The sequence below is a fragment of the Sinohyriopsis cumingii genome, unplaced genomic scaffold, assembly GCF_028554795.1.
Source record: "Sinohyriopsis cumingii isolate HCF-2022 unplaced genomic scaffold, ASM2855479v2 utg002431l, whole genome shotgun sequence".
In the NCBI taxonomy this organism is placed as follows: domain Eukaryota; kingdom Metazoa; phylum Mollusca; class Bivalvia; order Unionida; family Unionidae; genus Sinohyriopsis; species Sinohyriopsis cumingii.
In genome coordinates, this window is record NW_028316207.1 from 157,726 (window position 1) to 178,875 (window position 21,150).

At 36.5% G+C, this 21,150-nt stretch overlaps 1 protein-coding gene across 2 annotated transcripts in view; it reads left to right on the top strand.

Moving 5' to 3' along the window:
- The window catches only part of LOC149770740 (ras-related protein RabC-like), a 98,519-nt gene that overhangs the window by 66,435 nt on the left and 10,934 nt on the right, over positions 1-21,150 (top strand). The gene's annotated exons all lie outside the window — the stretch shown is intronic.

A 21,150-nucleotide genomic window follows, 5' to 3' on the forward strand; every position in this document is an offset into this window, starting at 1 on the left:
ATTTTTTCCAAATGACCCATTGAAATATATTCTTTCCAAATGACACATTAATGACTGTTTGCAGGCATTATAATAACATTATAAAATCTGCTAGCATGTTCATTTTTTACTTTAAAAAATTACCATGGAAAGACTAAACGAGGAATCGCTAGGATAACAAACGGTCCAGCAGAGATGGTAACATAGGATCAGTTAGAGGAACACAAAAAGAAGAGACAATCCAGAGGCAATTTGAAACATTTGTAGAACAAATGAAATTTTCAAGAAATAGTTGTTGTTGTTGTTGTGCAGTTTAACGCCATTTTTCAGCACACTATAGGCTATACATGGCGGCCAGTATTAATGGTGGAGGAAGAACCCGGGAAAACCCCGGAAAGAACCACTGACCCATGAGAAGCTACTGGCAAGCTTTCTCACATACCCACTTTGGCTGAATCCGAGACTCGAACCAGCACAGACAGAAGTGAGATGGCAGTGATCTGTAACGGAGAGCGCTTTAGTCAAGAAATAGTTATTAATATATGTGGAATAGAGAGAATTATTCTGGCTTTGGTGGGAGTGTTAACATTTTGGTGGTTAGATGAAGTTAATCCTGATGTCTTAGCCAAACTAGGGTATGTGTGTTCTCAGACAAAATTGAAGGTTTTAAGTAATCTTCCTTAATAAATCAGTCTAAATTTCTGTAGGAACCCAGAATTTAGCTCATGAAATAACAAGTATTGTTAAAATATTCCAAGGGGCAGGGGTCTTAAAGAATTTGAGAGACTCAGAATCCATGGAAAGATTTAATTGCACAGAAAGAGTGAGTCTTGAAAGGGCAAACAGAAAGGAAAAATAGCTCCATACCTGTGCTACACAGTGGGAAGGAGTACAGACTACAACCAAAGTTATGGTTGATGACCCAAAGAGGTTGGAGAGAGAGAGAGAGACAGAGAGAGAAAAGAAACATGGCAATGCTGACCTGTCACCAAATGTTATTTGGAAAGGACCAGAAGCAAACATGTTATGCTGACATGCCAGCAATATGAGAAATATGGCAAATCTGACCTGTCACCAAAAATGATTTGGAAAGGACTGGAAGTAACCAGGTTATGCTGACATGCCAGCAGTATGAGAAATATGGCAAATCTGACCTGTCACCAAAAATGATTTGGAAAGGACTGGAAGCAACCAGGTTATGTTGACATGGTAGCAATTTGTGTTTGATCATTCACTCAGTTCTATAATGAAATATGTTTTATCTGTATAATAGAACAGCAAATTGCATTTCGGCTAAATTTTGTAATTCTGTTTCTAAGAGAAATTGTACCATTTATATGTCATGTTCAATTTCATTTTCTTGATATAATTGATTAAACTGTAATAATTTACATATGGGGACTTGTGTTGTTCTGGTCTATATCTTTGCTCCGATTTCTGTTATTTTATCCATTAATTTCTTATTTTATTTTATTGTTTGCTTGATCTGAGCAGTAACACTGTGGTTGATCATCTCCTAGATTATGATAACCAAAGCACCATAATAGGTGGGGATCGCATATCACTCACCCTCACATGGAACAATAGCTAAATATATTTTGCATTGAAATTCTACATACCAATGTATACAGGTGCGACTGTCTTATTTGCAAAAACCTATATGTTGTAGTCATCAGTTTTCAATTTTTGAGCTGGTGTTGACCAAGTTCTCAAAAAACAATATTTTGAAATTTATGCTGTAGGAATGATAGTGTTGTAAGAGTGGACAGTATGATGTTAAAATTTATAAAATTTTAAGGTTTTGAGTATATATTATAATATAGTACATTTTATATTTCATTAACAAGACTGATGTTACAATAATTTGAGAAAGTTTTGTATACTTGCATATTTTTATCTTAGGGGATAATTTATTTCTATAATTACTTTCTAATTTTTCAGTTTGTGGTTTTATGAGCATAGTTTTAGTTTTGTAATTTAATTGTCATGTGATATGTATAACAACAATAATAATAATAATAATACTAATAATAATACTAATACTAATAATAATAATACTAATACTACTACTAATAATAATACTAATAATACTACTAATAATAATAATACTAATACTAATAATAATAATAATACTAATACTAATAATAATAATACTACTAATAATACTACTACTACTACTACTACTAATAATAATAATAATACTAATAATACTACTACTACTACTACTAATAATAATAATAATAATAAAGGACATATTATAGTTACATACTATTAAAGCTAAGGAAGGAAAGAGTTTCTTTTAAGTTTTATAACTCCAGACCTAGTTATTAGCTTGGTTAATCAACTTAGGTGTTTTATGGAACGGTTTTTGATTAAAATAACCAATTAAATAAATCTGAAATGTAAGTAGTGAGATATTATCTTGGTTTGTTATATTTGTTTACTTACCATATACAGTGTTTATTGCTATAAAGATTTTTGCTTTGCTTAAAAATCACTATAAAAACATACAATCATGGAAAAACATATATGTAAACATAAACATCTACATATGTGTGCATGTTTATGAAAAGTATGCATGTATGTATGTATGTATGTACGTATTTATTTATTTGCTGGACATGACTGGACAGTGAAAGGTCTTGACCAGCAGACCAGCAGATACAAAGGACAACTGGACTCGGATCATACGATATCCCATACCTCATTATATCAAGTTGTATTTGATTTGTTTACCCATTAACTGTCAAATAAATAACTTAATGGATTAAAATTCAAAGTACACTTTGCCTAGTTTACAGATTGCTTCATTGTCTGACAGGCATCAAAGGATTACAGGTGTTGTTGATTAAACCCAATTCAAAAGGTGACAAAAGTTTAGTTTACACATTTTTGTTGTTGTTGGCCAAAGGTGACAAAAGTTTAGTTTACACATTTTTGTTGTTGTTGGCCAAAGGTGACGAAGTTTAGTTTACACATTTTTGTTGATGGGAAATCAATACAATAATGCAGATGTGGCAGTGGTATGATTGGTGACAAAAGTGCTGTATAAAATATGTTTTATTTAACAAAAGAAAATGTGTGGAAATCAGTTGCTAACCATAGGGATAAAGTTATGGTTTGTTTCTACCACGTATGAGACCCATGATAGGTCAAAACCTTTTTTAGTGAATATAAATTACAAACAGCAGATTCATGGCTGTCAGTGAAGTGTGTTAAAATGACAATTTGAACATGGGGTGGGGGATGTAAGGATCCCTATTATATATATATATATATATATATATATATATATATATATATATATATATATATATATATATATATATATATATATATATAAACCCACAGATGTGGAGAAAATGTCTTTTTCTAAGTGCTTATATGCTTATATGTGAAGAGAGATTGTGCGTTATAGTGTCCTAGCTGTACGTTATAGTGTCCTAGCTATATGTTATAGTGTCCTAGCTGTATGTTGTAGCATCCTAGCTGTATGTTATAGTGTCCTAGCTGTACGTTATAGTGTCCTAGCTGTACGTTATAGTGTCCTAGCTGTACGTTATAGTGACCTAGCTGTACGTTATAGTGTCCTAGCTGTACTAGTGTCCTAGCTGTACGTTATAGTGTCCTAGCTGTACTAGTGTCCTAGCTGTATGTTATAGTGTCCTAGCTGTACGTTATAGTGTCCTAGCTGTATGTTATAGTGTCCTAGCTGTATGTTGTAGCATCCTAGCTGTACTAGTGTCCTAGCTGTATGTTATAGTGTCCTAGCTGTACGTTATAGTGTCCTAGCTGTACATTATAGTGTCCTAGGTGTACGTTATAGTGTCCTGGCTGTACGTTATAGTGTCCTAGCTGTACTAGTGTCCTAGCTGTACGTTATAGTGTCCTAGCTGTGCGTTATAGTGTCCTAGCTGTATGTTATAGTGTCCTAGCTGTATGTTTTAGTGTCCTAGCTGTACGTTATAGTGTCCTAGCTGTGCGTTATAGTGTCCTAGCTGTACGTTATAGTGTCCTAGCTGTACTAGTGTCCTAGCTGTATGTTATAGTGTCCTAGCTGTACTGGTGTCCTAGCTGTACGTTATAGTGTCCTAGCTGTGCGTTATAGTGTCCTAGCTGTATGTTATAGTGTCCTAGCTGTATGTTATAGTGTCCTAGCTGTGCATTATAGTGTCCTAGCTGTACGTTATAGTGTCCTAGCTGTACTAGTGTCCTAGCTGTACGTTATAGTGTCCTAGCTGTACTAGTGTCCTAGCTGTACGTTATAGTGTCCTAGCTGTGCGTTATAGTGTCCTAGCTGTACGTTATAGTGTCCTAGCTGTACTAGTGTCCTAGCTGTACTAGTGTCCTAGCTGTACGTTATAGTGTCCTAGCTGTACGTTATAGTGTCCTAGCTGTGCGTTATAGTGTCCTAGCTGTACGTTATAGTGTCCTAGCTGTACTAGTGTTCTAGCTGTATGTTGTAGTGTCCTAGCTGTACGTTATAGTGTCCTAGCTGTGCGTTATAGTGTCCTAGCCTCCTAGCTGTACTAGTGTCCTAGCTGTACTAGTGTCCTAGCTGTACATTATAGTGTCCTAGCTGTATGTTATAGTGTCCTAGCTGTGCGTTATACTGTCCTAGCTGTGCGTTATAGTGTCCTAGCTGTACGTTATAGTGTCCTAGCTGTACGTTGTAGTGTCCTAGCTGTACTAGTGTCCTAGCTGTATGTTGTAGTGTCCTAGCTGTACGTTATAGTGTCCTAGCTGTATATTATAGTGTCCTAGCTGTACGTTATAGTGTCCTAGCTGTACGTTATAGTGTCCTAGCTTGACTAAACTTTTGCCATTCAGAATCATTCAGTTTGTCAGATTTTACGACTTTGTTGTTTTCATTGTCATTTTTGCAGAATTCTATTTTTACTTAAAAATATCTGAAACAGTAGATATTCCTATGCTATATTGTTCCTTTAATTTCTTCAGTGTAGGTTTTAGTAGATACATACTCTTTGAACAGACCAATTTTTCCTTGCCAGGATAGTTCAATCCTACAACACTTAGTTGTTTTGACATAATGACATTAGAGTCAAGATAAATGACAGTCATGACTAGTTAAATACATGTATGTAATGATTTTTCTCTATTGAAAATCAGTTGAGTAAGTCTGGATTTTAGAATAATGTTTTGTCTGTCTCCATCAATAAAGTATCAAATGTGAGGTCACATTCCTGGTTAATAAAGCCCCAATATGTGACTAAAGAAACAACAGAAAAAAATGTTCTGTTGATCATTTATACAAATGAATAGAATCTATCACAAGTAGATAATAAGCAGACAGACATAATCTTTCATAAATGGCTTACCAACATGCATTTAGTTTTAATAATTCACCTTAAAAGCTGGTTGTTTTTGATGGTGCAAAGACTTCAGATTAATCTGTTGTCAGCCCTAACTGGTATGGGCGATTTTCAAGTATTATTTTACCTTCATGGTCTTTGGGATAGTTTCTGGATCTTTGTCTCACAGTTAAGCATAGCATAGTACTTGTTAGCTGTAATTATTCTGTTCCAGTATGTGTTATGGCTTTAGTATAGAACTTGCTACCCATAATTATTTTGTTCAGTTTAAGTGTTAGGATTTTAGCATAGTACTTGCTAGCTGTAATTATTCTGTTCCAGTATGTGTTAGGACTTTAGCATAGAACTTGCTAGCTGTAATTATTCTGTTCCAGTATGTGTTAGGACTTTAGCATAGTACTTGCTAGCTGTAATTATTCTGTTCCAGTATGTGTTAGGACTTTAGCATAGAACTTGCTAGCTGTAATTATTCTGTTCCAGTATGTGTTAGGACTTTAGCATAGAACTTGCTAACCATAATTATTTTGTTCAATTTATGTGTTAGGATTTTAGCATAGTACTTGTTAGCTGTAATTATTCTGTTCCAGTATGTGTTATGGCTTTAGCATAGAACTTGCTAACCATAATTATTTTGTTCAGTTTAAGTGTTAGGATTTTAGCATAGTACTTGCTAGCTGTAATTATTCTGTTCCAGTATGTGTTATGGCTTTAGCATAGAACTTGCTAACCATAATTATTCTGTTCAATTTATGTGTTAGGATTTTAGCATAGAACTTGCTAGCTGTAATTATTCTGTTCCAGCATGCATTAGGGCTTCAATCAAAATAAATTTCCAAGTTTAAATTGGGTTTTGGCTTTATGGGTTGTTTTTTAGTCTAAAATTTATTTTTGGGATCAAAATATGTTTTGATGTTTGGAAATGAGGCGTTCTCGTTTGCTGTGGAAAAAAATGATGACAAAAATTTCAGGACTTTAAAAATATTTTTGATCAGTGGACTTTTTTCTTTCTCCAGTATACTTAGGTTTCAGTTTTGAAGAGTTTCACTATATATATTTCATTAATCTCTGATCTATTGGTGTGTGATGATTGTTATTGTAACCAGCTACATTCCTTCCTATTGACATTGTTTAGTTATTACTTACAATGCAATAAATAACGTGGCACCCCAGGTGGTCAAGTGGTCTTCTCGTCGGTTGGTGGTTCTTTCTGGAGTTTTCGTTGGTACTTCCTCCACCATTTATACTGGCTGCCATGTATAGCCTATCTTGTGCTGAAAAATGGTGTTATACCCTACAACATAATCATATTGACATGTCTAGGGAGAAAATGGTATGTCTTAAACATATATTGATGTTATTAAAAGCAGTTTGATTTGTTGATACAGCCAAGCAGAGGGAGGTCAGAGTTATCAATTTACTTTGTTTAATTGACTGATGCATTTGTAGAGAGGATTATATAAGGTGATGGGACATTTGTTACCATTTTTGTTATTGGTAAATATTCACTTATAAGTCAAGTCAAACTGCAAACTACACAGACCCAGATCTGCTGTTAAAGATTTGGGTCAGTGTAGGTTATTAGGAGTAATCAGTACAACAAGCAACATAGACCCTGATCTACAGGTGCATTATGCTATGGCAGATCAGGATCTTTGTTGTTTGCAGTTTGACTTATAAGTGATTATATGTGGTAAGTATTACCATCTTGGAAGAGAAGCTAAGGCTGAAAAAAGGGTGTGGTTCTGGTAACAGGGTGAAAACGTTTGCTGGTGAGAAAGTCTGTACAAATAACCTTTTTATATTTTTTTTGTATCCAGCTTGTATTAGTTCATGTCACAGCTTCCAATCTAAAGATGAAAAACTGGGCATGGTGTGTTAGAATTGTTTTGTGTATAAGGTCAGAGGCATTATAATAGAAATGGTAGTCACTGGAATCACACATATTTCTTTTGTTGGCCTAATAATGTATACATGTATTTGGCTGGGTTAGTATTCCTAAAATATTAATGGATCCTAAGACAGGTACTTTCTGTTTGGATGCATTAAGAGGTCAAACAAGTCTGTAAAGTATGATACATGGCTGACTGTAAATTGAATTTAAAGAGAAAAATAAGAATTTGATTAAAATTACTCGTTCTTTGTTCCCATTTGTTGCACAGCAGAGCACAGGAAACAGGTGCAGAATAGGAAGCTTGGATTTGAATTAGATCTAAATGTGGGTGACCATGTGTACATTGTTGTGGCAGGTTTACAAAACCTGGGTGCACATTGCCCTATTTAAATTTTAAGGTATGCAGATATTTAAAAAATTAGCTTAGAGTGCTTTACAATTTAAATGTACTTCAACTGAAATTTACCTGAGAGCTTATGTGAATCTATACAGAAAAATTCCACCTGCATTGACCCAGATCGGCTGTCCCATACTATGCTAGTAGATCAGGATCTACATTGTTTGTTCTTCAAATTAATTATAATAAAGAGCAAAGACCCTGATCTGCCTGCACATTATCTGATGGCAGATCTGGGTTTGTGCAGTTGGATTAAACTTATACATCAGTATATAATTATGTACATTTATGGATGGAGGAGTGAATGTGAGTGGTTTCTTTTTTTACTTCTTCATTCCATACGTTTTGTACATCATCTGCTAATAGAGACATTAACCATATTTATCCAAAGATAACCCACCTCCCAGTTTTAAATGTTTTTTTCTTCTTCAAATATATAGGGATATTTTCATGTGATAAGCCCACCCACACTTTTAACTTGTTAATTAGGCTGCTCCCCCCTCTCCAATCTTCCCTAAATATATTGTATGTTTTTGATACATCTTTTGTTCCTGGTTATTATCTGTGTAATGTGACTTTTATGTTATTATTGTATAAATCTATGTAGTTTAAACATGTGGATCCTCCAGTATCAGAAAGCACAAGTTTCCTGACAATAATGAAACAAAAATCCTTCATTCATGCTGTAGACATGTAGCATAATGTCTCACCCAGTCACATTATCCCGACACCAGGCTGACCAGTCCTAACACTAACCTCTTAATGCTGAACGCCAAGCAAGACAGCTGCTAGTACCATTTTTATAAGTCTTTGGTGTGACTCCTCCAGGGTTTAAACCCGCGACCTCCCGTATCTGAGGCAGATGCTCTAACTACTAGGCTAACAGAGCAGTCAATATTAATAATAATAATAATAATAATAATAATAATAGTAATGACTCTGATTTTGGAGGCTGACTAAATTAGTTACAAATGAGAACAAATCTACCTTGAGGCCCTCTATTATATACAGATGAAGTACAAACTAATAATAATATATGCACACGCACACACACCCACACACCCACCCCTCTGGTGGCCTAGTGGTTAGAGCGTCTGCCTCAGATGTGGTAGGTTGAGAGTCAAGAAATGGATAGGCATATGCAGTGGTCCAGTTGTTATCACTACTCAACCTAAACTACTGTATGTACTCACTTTCAAGTTGAGACAAACTGCAAACAACAAAGATCTTGATCCACCATATTATAATGTGCCTGCCGATTTATGTTGTTTTTTCTACTAATTACTCCAAACAAACTGCACAGACCCAGATCTGCCAGTGTATCATATGATGGCAGATTTTAGTCTGTGCAGTTTGTAGTTGTACTCAACTTGTAAGTGAGTGTATACAGTATTGGAAGACGAATCATGAAACTTACAACACCATTACATCCTGAGATCTAGATGGTCCTAAATGAAAATGGTCCTCCATAGACCTCCAATATGGTCCTCCTTAGACACCCAGTATGGCTGACATTGCAGATAGCTTGAAAATCATGTTATTACTTCATGCTAGGAGACAATCATATTGACTGGGTTTTTCACTGAGAAAGACTGTAGATGTTCCTTGATGAAAATGGTGCCAATCTAATGCCCTACTTGCCTCTCTTAGATGCCATCTTCAAATTCTTTCTATTTCTGTTTCTTCTTCAGAAGAAATGATTATATCAACATGGGCTTTTTTGCAAAATGATTTTTTAGCTCTACTAATAAGCCAAAGTTTTCCTGTCCATCTGATTCTGGCCAGCTTTTTTCCTGTCCATCTGATTCTGTCCTAGCAGAGAGTTTCCACACTATGGGTGGAAGAATATCCACCCAATTCTATGCAGCCCAGTGGGCATAAGTCCCCCCGCATGTCCAAGCATGGTCTTAGGGCCAGTAAGTCTAGTTGCATGGGTTTTATCAATGAATTGAAAAACTTTACCGTCTAGCTGCACCATAGTTTGATGTGGTACCATTTACCGACTGTACCATCCAGCTGTCTGACCCCATGGTCCATACCGTTCGGTGACTATGGTTTCCATGGTTTACCATACCATGCCTTATAAGTTGAAGCAAATCCATAGAATGCGGGGGATCTTATTGAAAAATCAACCCATGCATCTAGCCTTATCATTATAGTTATCCATTTACACTATTGGCTATGTAACCAATTCCCATACCAACAGATTTTGATTTTTGAAAAGCTGTTTATGCTGATCTGACAACTGCATTCTTAAGATATGGCTAGCCATTTAAGCACTTTACCCTTTGGTCACGCCTCATTTACTTCCTGCTGTGCATTACATGCATATAGATCTTGAGCATGACCAGGAGGACCTACACACTGAATTTGGGAATAAACCTAATGATAACTCACACTCAGGTCTCATATGGTGACAACTGAATATAGATTTAAAGCAGCTGTAGAGGAAATATATCCAGTGTTTTTGAACTCAGAATGTTCACCACCCCATCTTCCACACCAGCAAAAAGGGTCAAGGCCTCAGTCAAATGATGAAGAAGTCAACCCATTCTTTTGTCTTCTGCTACAGTCAGAAAAAATCATTCAATATGATTTCACCTACTCAAGGCCTCAGTCAAATGACCTACTCAAGGCCTCAGTCAAATGACCTACTCAAGGCCTCAGTCAAATGACCTACTCAAGGCCTCAGTCAAATGACCTACTCATTATAAGTAGGAATAAAGAACTATGCATGCTATTCGAAGTTCTTTTGCAACATTGTGGCCATGTCTTTGTTGCTGGATTTGGTGTTGCTGCGATTTTCAGGCTGTCAGACAAGGCTGGCAATGACCATGCCTGGGAGTCTATGGCTAGAATATCCAAGGTCATTAACCAGGCAGCACATCATGTAACATCGAATGCTTTGACAGATTCTGTTAACTTGGATCTTGTGCAACAGGATGCATACTTATACTTTACCTCCCTCATGCCTCATCACACACTGACCCTGCAAATCAGTCCCTTCTATTTGGTGGCAAGATAAAGGAAGTATGGAGACATGCATCACAAGAACTGCTCATTCATCTCTCTTCACAACAATCACATTATAAATCATCTCCCAATCTTCCTCAAAGACAGGAGAAAAGGGGATGTGGGGATCTTTCGCTACTCAACCTAAGAAACAGCAGTGATCCCACTCCTTTCAGTGGAGATAGTCTGCTGATCTGTCCAGGAGGCAGTCATCTCATTGGGGTAGGAAGCCAAGTTTCTCTACCCCACAGCCTCAACTCTCTTGCTGTTGACTTTTGTGCCTGACTGCCTGCATATAACTAAACAGTAGGCGCTATACTGTTGTATTTCAAACAACATTGGATGATCTCTTCTGCGAGACAAATGGGTGATCCAGATTGTATCAGATGGACTTTAGATCTTGTTTTACAATACCTCTTCCCTTCATCCTCTCCATTCCTGACTGAAGTACTGTCAGACTTGGTAAAGGATTCACTTTTACAATATGAGATCACGGTGCTTAATGAGAAGCATGCAGTGGAGATTTTTCAAGTTCCACAATCTCTGAGGTTTTTATCCAAGCTTTTTCTGGTCAGGAATATCAATGGCAAACTCATACCAGTCATCAATTTCAGTCCAAATTTCAGAGGTCAGATCATTCTTCAGTCCATACATATCAGTCTCATTCTGACATATGCATATTTCCACGTTCCCATCCATCCATCCTGATGCAAATTCCAATGGTTTGTTTATTGAAGGACTTCTTATCAGTTTTATGCTGTCCCTTTTGGATTAAACACAGTCTTTGGGCCATATTAGAACTTGTTGTTGTTGTAGGGTTTAACGTCATTTTTCAGCACATGATAGGCTATACATGGCGGACAGTAATAATGGTGGAGGAAGAACCTGGGAAAACCCTGGAAAGAACCATTGACCCACAAGAAGCTACCGACAAGCTTTCTCACATACTCACATTAACCGAATGCGAGACTCGAACCCACGCAGACAGAGGTGAGATGGCAGTGATCCGTAATGGAGAGCACTTTAGACCACTCGGCCACTCGGGGCCACCATATTATAACTACTCAATTCCATCATCTCCCTGTTCCACACAACAGAGTAAATCTCCACAATGGCATATATTTGACGACATTCTCCAAAAAACATATAGTAAGTTCTGTTCTAGTTGAAGAAAAGAACCATCTAATTTCCCTTTTATGTCATCTAGGTTTTCTAATCAATTAGAAAAATTCCAACCTTTATCCTTCTGAACAGTTCATATATCTCAACTTGGCACATCTTCCCCACCCTTGGGTGCTCCAAAACATAGATCTTGCAGGGTCCATTTCCATCAAGTAATGGATAACAGCCAGGGAGTTTCTGTGACTCCTTAGATTACTCAACACAGCTGTGGATCTTATTGTGCTGGGCCACCTATACATGTGCCTTTTGCAGATGGACTTGCTGTCTCGATGGTGGCCATTTTAAATGCTGCTGAATTACAGGATCAGCTTAACTAGTGAGATTATATCATTCCTGGACCAGACTGGCTCACTGCAGGAATACCACCCAAACCCTCACCACCAGAACTGTAAGTATCCACAACCAGACTGGCTCACTGCAGGAATACCACCCAAACCCCCACCACCAGAACTGTAAGTATCCACAACCAGACTGGCTCACTGCAGGAATACCACCCAAACCCCCACCACCAGAACTGTCAGTATCCACAGATGCAAGCTCCCTAGGGTTGTGGAGCCCATCTATTCCCAGACTTTGACACCATCCAGTAACCAGTGGAGGCCAGAAGACACAGGTTTCCACATCACTCTCTTGGAAATGAAGGCTATCATTAAAGCTTTTCAGTTTTGGAATGACCATCTTCAGAACAAGATCATGCTCATCATAACAGACAACTCATTAGTGACATATCTCCTCAAATATGGTGGTACCAAATCATGCCAACTCTGCATTTTGATCTGGCAATTTGCCATTTGTCTGCACAATGTGATATTGACATCCAGATCAGACATATTTCCAGTAGACTCAATGCCTTGGCTGATTCTCTGTCAAGGAGAGGACAGATTCTCCATATAGAATTGTCCCTGTCTACACCAGTCTTTCATAAGATTTGCTTGTTATGGGGGCATTTGATGAAAGACCTTTTTACAACCAGGTGGAATCACAAACTGCCCACCTTCATTTCATTGGTATCAGATCACAAGGCAAGGTATGTTGATACTCTTTCTCTGAGTTGGGAGGGTCTGTGGGCCTTTGCCTTTCCCCCAACAATTTTAGTTCCAGAGTCATATAAAAATTGAGGGGCCAGAAGTGCAAAATGATTCTGATTGCCTCACTCACTGGGATAAATCTTGGATCAACAGTCTGATCAGATATATGTACTTCAGAATGGTAACAAGCAAATGACAGATGCATGACAGACAGTGATGCCAGATGCATGACAGACAATGATGACAGATGCATAACAGACATTGATGACGGATGCTGGGACAGACAATAATGAGAGATGCCAGGGCAGACAATGATGACAGATGCATGACATACATTGATGACAGATGCCAGGACAGACAATGATGACAGATGCTGGGACAGTCAGTGATGACAGATGTATGACATACATTGATGACAGATGCCAGGACAGACAAAGATGATAGACAGTGTTTACAGATGCCGGGAAATACCATGAGCTTACTTGTCCCTATGGCCAGGTGAACTAAAAGCAGTGTTAACAAACTTCCTAACTTATTGCTTGTTTATTCAATAAATTTATATATATCATTATCACAGGCACTTGCATAATGGATTTGCTAATTTCTGCAAAATATATTAACATGTCCAGCATTGTATCTTTGCCTCAGTCATTGTAGAATTTCCTTGTCCAAGAAAATAACTCCTTCTACTGTTAAGGGCTGTTTGTTTTAGTGGACAAGGAAATTGTTGCAAACTGTAATAAATAGTCATACTCAGCTCTGATTATTTCCAGCTACATAAATCTGGAAAAGTGAATATTTATTGCAGAAATGATTAAATCCAAGATCCATGTGTAGCTGCAGTAATTATCAACATTCCCTGATGTGAGCCCACCATAGTGGGATTGAATTTCTTGATGCTCAGGTAGAACATCTGTTGGATAGTTGTGTACAGTTTTTCCTTTGTTTATATCATGGGAAATAAATGCAGCAGTGTTTTGCTAATGATTTTATCTTTTCTTTACATTTCTGTCATTGACATCGACCATGAGATCTCATGACTGCCCAAGCTAATGAAAATCAGAAGAGGTTTCTGTGAGCCAATTAAATTGTCTTATCCTTCTTGGGTAGTGAGGGCACTCGATCTATTCAATAAGCTTGTGATATGCTCAGTTCAGTCAGTCTAAAATCAATCTTCTATCTTTATTTTTTGGGGGCTTTTTTATGTGCCCACTGGGTGCCATGGATGGATTTTTCTTATTATAGCTTGGTCTACATATCGACTAATTTCTTAGGCTATCCTCTTGGTCTTATATTGGAGCCTGTTTTATTTATTAATGAAATAATATTTACACAGTAATACAAAATTATTGAATTTCTTCCAAATCCATAGCTGAATTTTTCCAGTAAGTAAGTCAACCAGAGAATTACAAGCACAGTTTGTAGTATTTCGATGGATTTTCATCTGTTGACATGATGATTATGCATGTATAGAGGATAAACAGACATTTCACCTCAACCAAATGAGAGATCGCTTCATAATACTAGATGTAAAAACATTTCTAAAAATCTTACTGATATGATATTGTGCATAGTATGGTTAATTTCATTATATTTACCTGACTGATAATAGATAAATAAAATGTGATTAATGAACCATCCTTCCTTTGAAGAAAACATCTGGGAAGAAAATCTAAGAAGTTCACAATATAATCTCTTTCTGTCAGTTGATGTTGAAAATGTGTTGATGGGGCAAGTCAAATAAATCTGCCTTCTGCTGAAAGAGGAAAGGGAAACAAAGGAATTATTTTTTTAAGCTCACCAGCTCAAATACTCTTTGCCTGTTATTTATTTAGTGTATATTTGATGTAGCTGTTATCTGGCATCCAACTTCCTGTTTGCATCTGTCAAAATAAATTGTTTATAGGTCTGCATTAGTCTTTGAGATGCTAACGAGTCAGAATAATCAGAAAACATACAGATCCAAACATTGGTAATGATGCAGTTACAGTACAATTTTCCACTGTTTTGAGCTAATCAGTCTCCTCATCAGGGGATGATTGTTATGTTTAGTGAGGTTTAACACCATTTTTCAGCACAAGATATAAATAGTGGCCAAAGTCCCCAGGAAGAACCACTGATTGACAGGAAGCTTTCTCACATACTCAAATAGCTTTAGTCAAGACTGGCACATGTGTGGACAGAGGTGAGTGAGCTGTAAAGGAGAGTGCTCTAGACCACTTTGGGGATGAAATGACTAACATGAAGAAAACCAGGGGCAGATCTGAAAATATTGTTTAAGGGGAGTCATAAACAATTAGGTGAGGGGCCTGTTGCATGGAAGGCCCCTGCTAAGGACAGTGGGCATAGCTATGCTTAGCAAAGAAAAATGCCATGTAAGATTCAATACTTAGGTGTGTAGGTACTAAAAATAATATTCTCAAAAAGTTATTCATGGAGAAGATAATGAAAATAATGTGTCATGTGAATGTTGCAGTAGGATACTGAGGAAGATAATAATAATAATAATAATAATAATAATAATAATAATTCATTTGAAATTAGCCTGGAAATATTTTTAAAATTATTAGTGATTTACCTACATCATCTTCACTAGCCATGGTTCTGATGTGATAGCCCTTTTCTACAGCTTGGCATATCAAGCAAACATTTCTGTGCTTCAGGTATGTGATTTTCATTGGATGTTGTGGCAAGCTGTGATTTTCATTGGATGTTGTGGCAAGCCACCGCAATTCCAATCAAAATTCAGTCGTTCCAACATTGTCGAGTCCAGGGAGTACACAACTTGAGTTGACTGATAAATAAGCAATTTTCCAGTGCCGGTCCGTGTTTGCACAAATACCTTTCACTCAAATACACCTGTAATGGCTTCCCTCTGGTACATAGTCATACTTTCGATGTTAAACTTACAAAGTATCCTTTTTAGGTCAATTGCCTCCACAGTGTTTTTTGCTAATGTACTATGCACCATGCTATTGGTTAGTTGGCATTACATACTAAGGGAGGCAACTCATGAAATCCAATAGATGTTGATAGGACAAAGTACCAGTATATCAGTTCAATCCACCAGGGTGTAGATAGGGTTATCATATTGGAACCTTGGCTAGTGAATATGTACTTACAGATATCTGACTGAAATACTGACAAAACTGCATCGAGAAAGTTTAAATAACTCATTTAAAAATACCCAAATGTAAAACTATTCTATGTTGTGCAAGTCATATATATATGCACATTCTTTGCACCTGAAGTGAGTGCAACAGTTTGCATGGATAATGGATATTACAGTGTATAAGAAACTCATTTACCTGCCAATGGCTATCAATCTGTGTTCATTCAGACCTTTGTACCATATAGTATCTATCAAGAAAATTATCCATTTGAATGAAACACTAGGATTTTTTTTACATGAGCTTTCATTCGACAGGTGACAACTCATTATCATCGATAAAATCATAAAGGTTAGGACCTTGTTTTTAAGTACTCTCTGTGTTAATGTGCACTAAATAATGTTTGTCGGGAAGTATAGCTGTATGCATGTATTGATGGAAACAGCAATATAAAAACTGCTGTCCCTAATGACAAAAGCCACCTTAAACTTGTACACAATTTACACACAAAAGCTAACTGAAGGGGAAATAAAATAGATATAAAGGAATACCATTGGTTTCAACATATTTATTTATGACACACACACACACACACACACACACACACACACACACACATATTTATATATAAATATATATCCTTTAATGTGTACGTACAAGAGTTTTACTCAACGTAGATTTGAAAACAATACAAAAAGATGACAAAGAAATAAAATGTACAAAATTGTTACTGTACACATGTATATATTATAGTTGATTAAAACAAAACATTACATAGTGAGGGAAGTGCAAATAAAAACAACTTTATTTTTGCATATATGATGTGAATTACTATGTGAAAACAATATGGCGGCAGCTGGGCACAGTGACATTATGGTCTATTTTTAGCACAAAGTAGATTTCAGTACAAGTGCCATGGTTTTCTCTTTAAATAATGGAACACTTTTATGAAGATTATTTCACTGTGGTGACTTGAACTTTATTTCATAATTATAGCATGTTTAGCAGAGAAGACTGTCATTTACTGAAGCAGTCCTTGTAATGGAGACAACAGACATTGAGTTATTTTGCATCCTGAAAATCACATTTATAGTGAATGTTTTGTTTGATAAGTCCACGGGAAACCTTGTACATTTTTATATGCACACCATAATGCAGAGCATATTAAATTGTGATGTTTTCAGTCTGTCTGTCCATCCATCTAATTTCCAATTTTATTTCTTTACAATAGCTTGAGTTGTAAGCCATCTTTAGTAACCAAGCTTTGTGGCTGTCTTGCAGTACATGCAGTAAGAAAGAACTCCTTTAAAAGTTCGTTGATGTCTGTGACTGAAAGAAGGCCATTGATTATCACGAGTTATAGCTACTAGGCTCTGTAGGTGGCTTGCACATGGAACAAGGAAAGAACCCCCCCCCCCCCGTCAGTGTTGGGGTCACTGTCACAAAAAGAAGAACAATGGTGTCTGCATAATAACTTGGTATATCTCCACTAGAAGGAAGAAATTTATTGATTTTTGGGGTCAAAAGATCAGGGGTCAAGGCTGCCATGACTGAAAGAATAAAAACAGTTTCTACACAATAACATTAGTTTTACTTGGACCAAACTTTGTGGATGACATGAATTTTGGGGGCTTAAGAAGAAGCCAGCCATTTTAGGGAGTCAAAAGGTTAATGGTCAGGGTAGGGTCATTTTGGCTTCAAGAAAAGTGGGTTTTACATAATATTTGTTGTAGAGTTATTTTCTTGATGATCCTTTGTGTATGGCCAACACTTAGATAATAAATAAACCTGTAGATTCTGGGGTCTAAAAGTCACAGTTATGCTTAGTCCAAAAAAAAAGAAAATAACAGTTTCTTCATGTTATTCAAGACCATGTCTTGGGACCAAAGATCCAGGTCACCAAGATCCATTGGTCAATCGTCTCCCGAGTCAACCACACCATACTAGGGCCGTCATAGATGACTGTTAAACACAGGGTGGGTATAATGTGCTCTTGGTTTAAAAGTGAAGGGTGGGCCTTCCAACTGCTTTTATTATCACACAGAATTGTATAAATGAGGATGTACTTATCATCAAGCTTGGGTTTACCATGGGAGAACTATAGTGGAAATGATTCATTTAAAAATTGATTTTTGGGACTCATTTTAAGCTTTCCTTTTGGAAATTGAAAATTGTTTTTGCCCATCAGTTAGCATCATGGTAACTGACTCATTAATATCTGTGATTGTATCTTTCCAACAGCAAAAAAAATCCTGGTAATTGACAGAAGACATTTAAGCACTGGTATGTGGCACTGGTATGTGGTGATAGAATCTTATTAACATTGAGGAGTATCAAAGCTATTTGTACACGTTACATAGTACAAATTGCATAGGTGATCTCTTTGGCTTTCTTTCCAACTGCTTGACCCACTGAAATACCCAAAATCCAGATTGATTTAGGTCATCTTTCATATTTGATTGGATTGGCCAGAGGAACAGATTTTCTTACTTGACCTTTATATTTCCTTATAAGTCACGTTCAACTACAAACATAGATGTTGCTCTGCCATTGCATAATGTGCTTGCAGATCAGATTAATCCTAACTGCATTGACTCAGAGGCATTATGCGATAGCAGACCTGGTTCTGTGGAATTTGCAATTGGGTTTGACTTGTAAATGAGTATATAATTCACAGAAATATTTGTGCTCACCAGCATTTTCAGGTCTGAAGTAATTTTTTGTTACTACTGTATAATACAGTGGCATGAAGCATCTGTCTTACCATAGTTTAATTGTTGTTGTTTCGGTTTAAGGCCATTATTCAGGCTCTACATTGCAACCAGTATAACTGGTGGAGGAAGAACCTTGCTGAACCTCTGCAAGAACCACTGACCCATGGGAACCTGCTGGCAAACTTTCTCACTTTGGTCTATAATGTAGTGCTGTGTTCATATGGTAATCTCTGATTATATGTCAGGGACTAAGTAGTGATGGGTTGGTGGCTTTATCTGAAATTTTGACTACATTGAAAATTCTTACCTTCCTCGAGTTTGCAAATATTCAAGAATAAAAAGTTCTTGGTAAAAAATGTTTAAGACAGAGATTGATTATGATTTTTCTGGATTGATGGTGTATTAAATTTAAAATATAAAAATTACAGGTAATACAGTATGCATGCTGTATGCACTCTGTTATAAGTTGACTCCAACTGCAAACTGCACAGATGCTGATCTGCATTTTATTATGTGCAGTTGGATCTGGATCTATTCAGTTTGTTAAGAAAATCAGCTGAACAAAACAACATAGACCCTGATCTGCCATTGCATTATCTGAAAGCAGACCAGGGTCTATGTTGTTTGCTGTTGGACTCAACCTAAAAGTGAGTATATACGATACAGTAGCCATAAACTTAAATACATGTAGATTAACAGTTTAGGGTGTCTTTATTGACAGGTGATATAATTAGTTTCATAGAGTGGATTTTGGGGAAAGTTATAGATAGTTACATAATGCCTGTACTCCAGAAAATGTTAGTTATATTAAATATTGATTTATACAAAGTTTGTTGAAAAAATGAAATGATAATGATTGTCAGTGCTTTAGATGTTATTAATGTTACTATCTAATGCTTGTAAAGCGTTTAGCCTGCATTTCATACGTGTGCAAGTAGGAATAAATATCTGCTATACTTAAAAGTGGTGTTTGATGACAAGGTGTCACATGTGTGCCATATTGCTTAAAGAGCCTGTAAGTTAGTGAGTGTGTGTGTGTGATTAGGATTTTTAATGTTGCTTTTAACAATTTTTCAGTCATATCGCTACGATGTCTGCAGTGTGGTAGTTTATAGTGATGTCTAGCACTGGGGCATCATATAGCAGACACGTAGCATGATGTCCCACCCAGTCACATTATCCTGACACCAGGCCGACCAGTCCTAACACAAACCTCTTAATGCTGAGCGCCAAGCGAGGCAGCTGTTAGTACCATTTTCGTAAGTCTTTGGTATGACTCGGCCGGGGTTCGAACCCACAACCTCCCACATCTGAGGCAGACACTCTAACCACTAGGCTGTAAGTCAGTGATAACTGTTGGGTATGTGGCAGGCAGGAGCTTTGACATTTCAAGTATAGTAGTAAGTTGTCATTTGGTCACATAAGGTAAGTCAAATGCAGTTCTGCAATTTGTTGAGGTGGTTCAGGTGGTACAGTGATATGAAACTCTTAGGAAGAATAGTTACTACACCCTTTGTGTAAGTTAAGCTGACCAATAGGAGACTTTAATTCTGGTATAGTTAGAAGTTATAACCTGTGAGTGAATGTCAGTAAGAAACATGAAATAAAAAGTTAGAACTTAGTCATATAGTCATATAGTTTATCAGTTGAGAGTCATTTAAAACAGAGTTTTATTAAATTTCAAAATGTTGCTAAGACACGTTGAAATTCTACAGAATATAATGTTTGGATTAAGTTAAATTTTTGTTGACAGTGTAATGCAAATATAATTATTCTGTGCCTGTAAATAAATAAGTTATTTACTAACATGCAATTTTATGAGCTGTATTTATGAGAGAAATTAAAAACTTTTATATGCATGCATCTGAAGAGTATTTATTATTTCAACAAGATAAGAACTATTTGTGTATTTATTTTCTCTAATGTTTTTATTTCTGCCAGTACTATAAAAAAGTAGTCCCAAAGACTTTGTAGTCTGTAGGGCTTTGGTCCATAATCAGGACTTTCTCTTTTGTCTATATTGGTATTGAAAGGGCTAAGTTTGAAAAGACATTTGCATTAGAGATCTGAAGAATGTAAAATTTGATGAGGTAAACAATCCGATAAGGTAGTAGGAAATTTTATGAACAGTAAGTAAAATTTCAGAGTGCATGTATAATAATTACAATTGTTTCCTTTGAAAGAGCCTCTTGGGAGAAAGTCTCCCTTAATCAGAAGCTGTCAATTCAATATAAAAAGAGTATATTTTGACCTGCTTGTTGCAGGTCATCCTTTTTGGTGGCACTCTACAGTTTCATATTTTGCATAGGGTTAGGATTTTAAAGAAAAAGAATTTCCCCTGCTTTCCTCACTGGTTATACTGGCTATTTAAAAAAGACCTTGTATATCTTAGGTATAATTCAAAGAACCTTTAATTCCCTTTATTTTGATGTATGATTGATGAGTGTAATATGGGTTATAGAGTATACAGCTTGGCTTTACTCCAGATGTGCACCTTTCAAAAA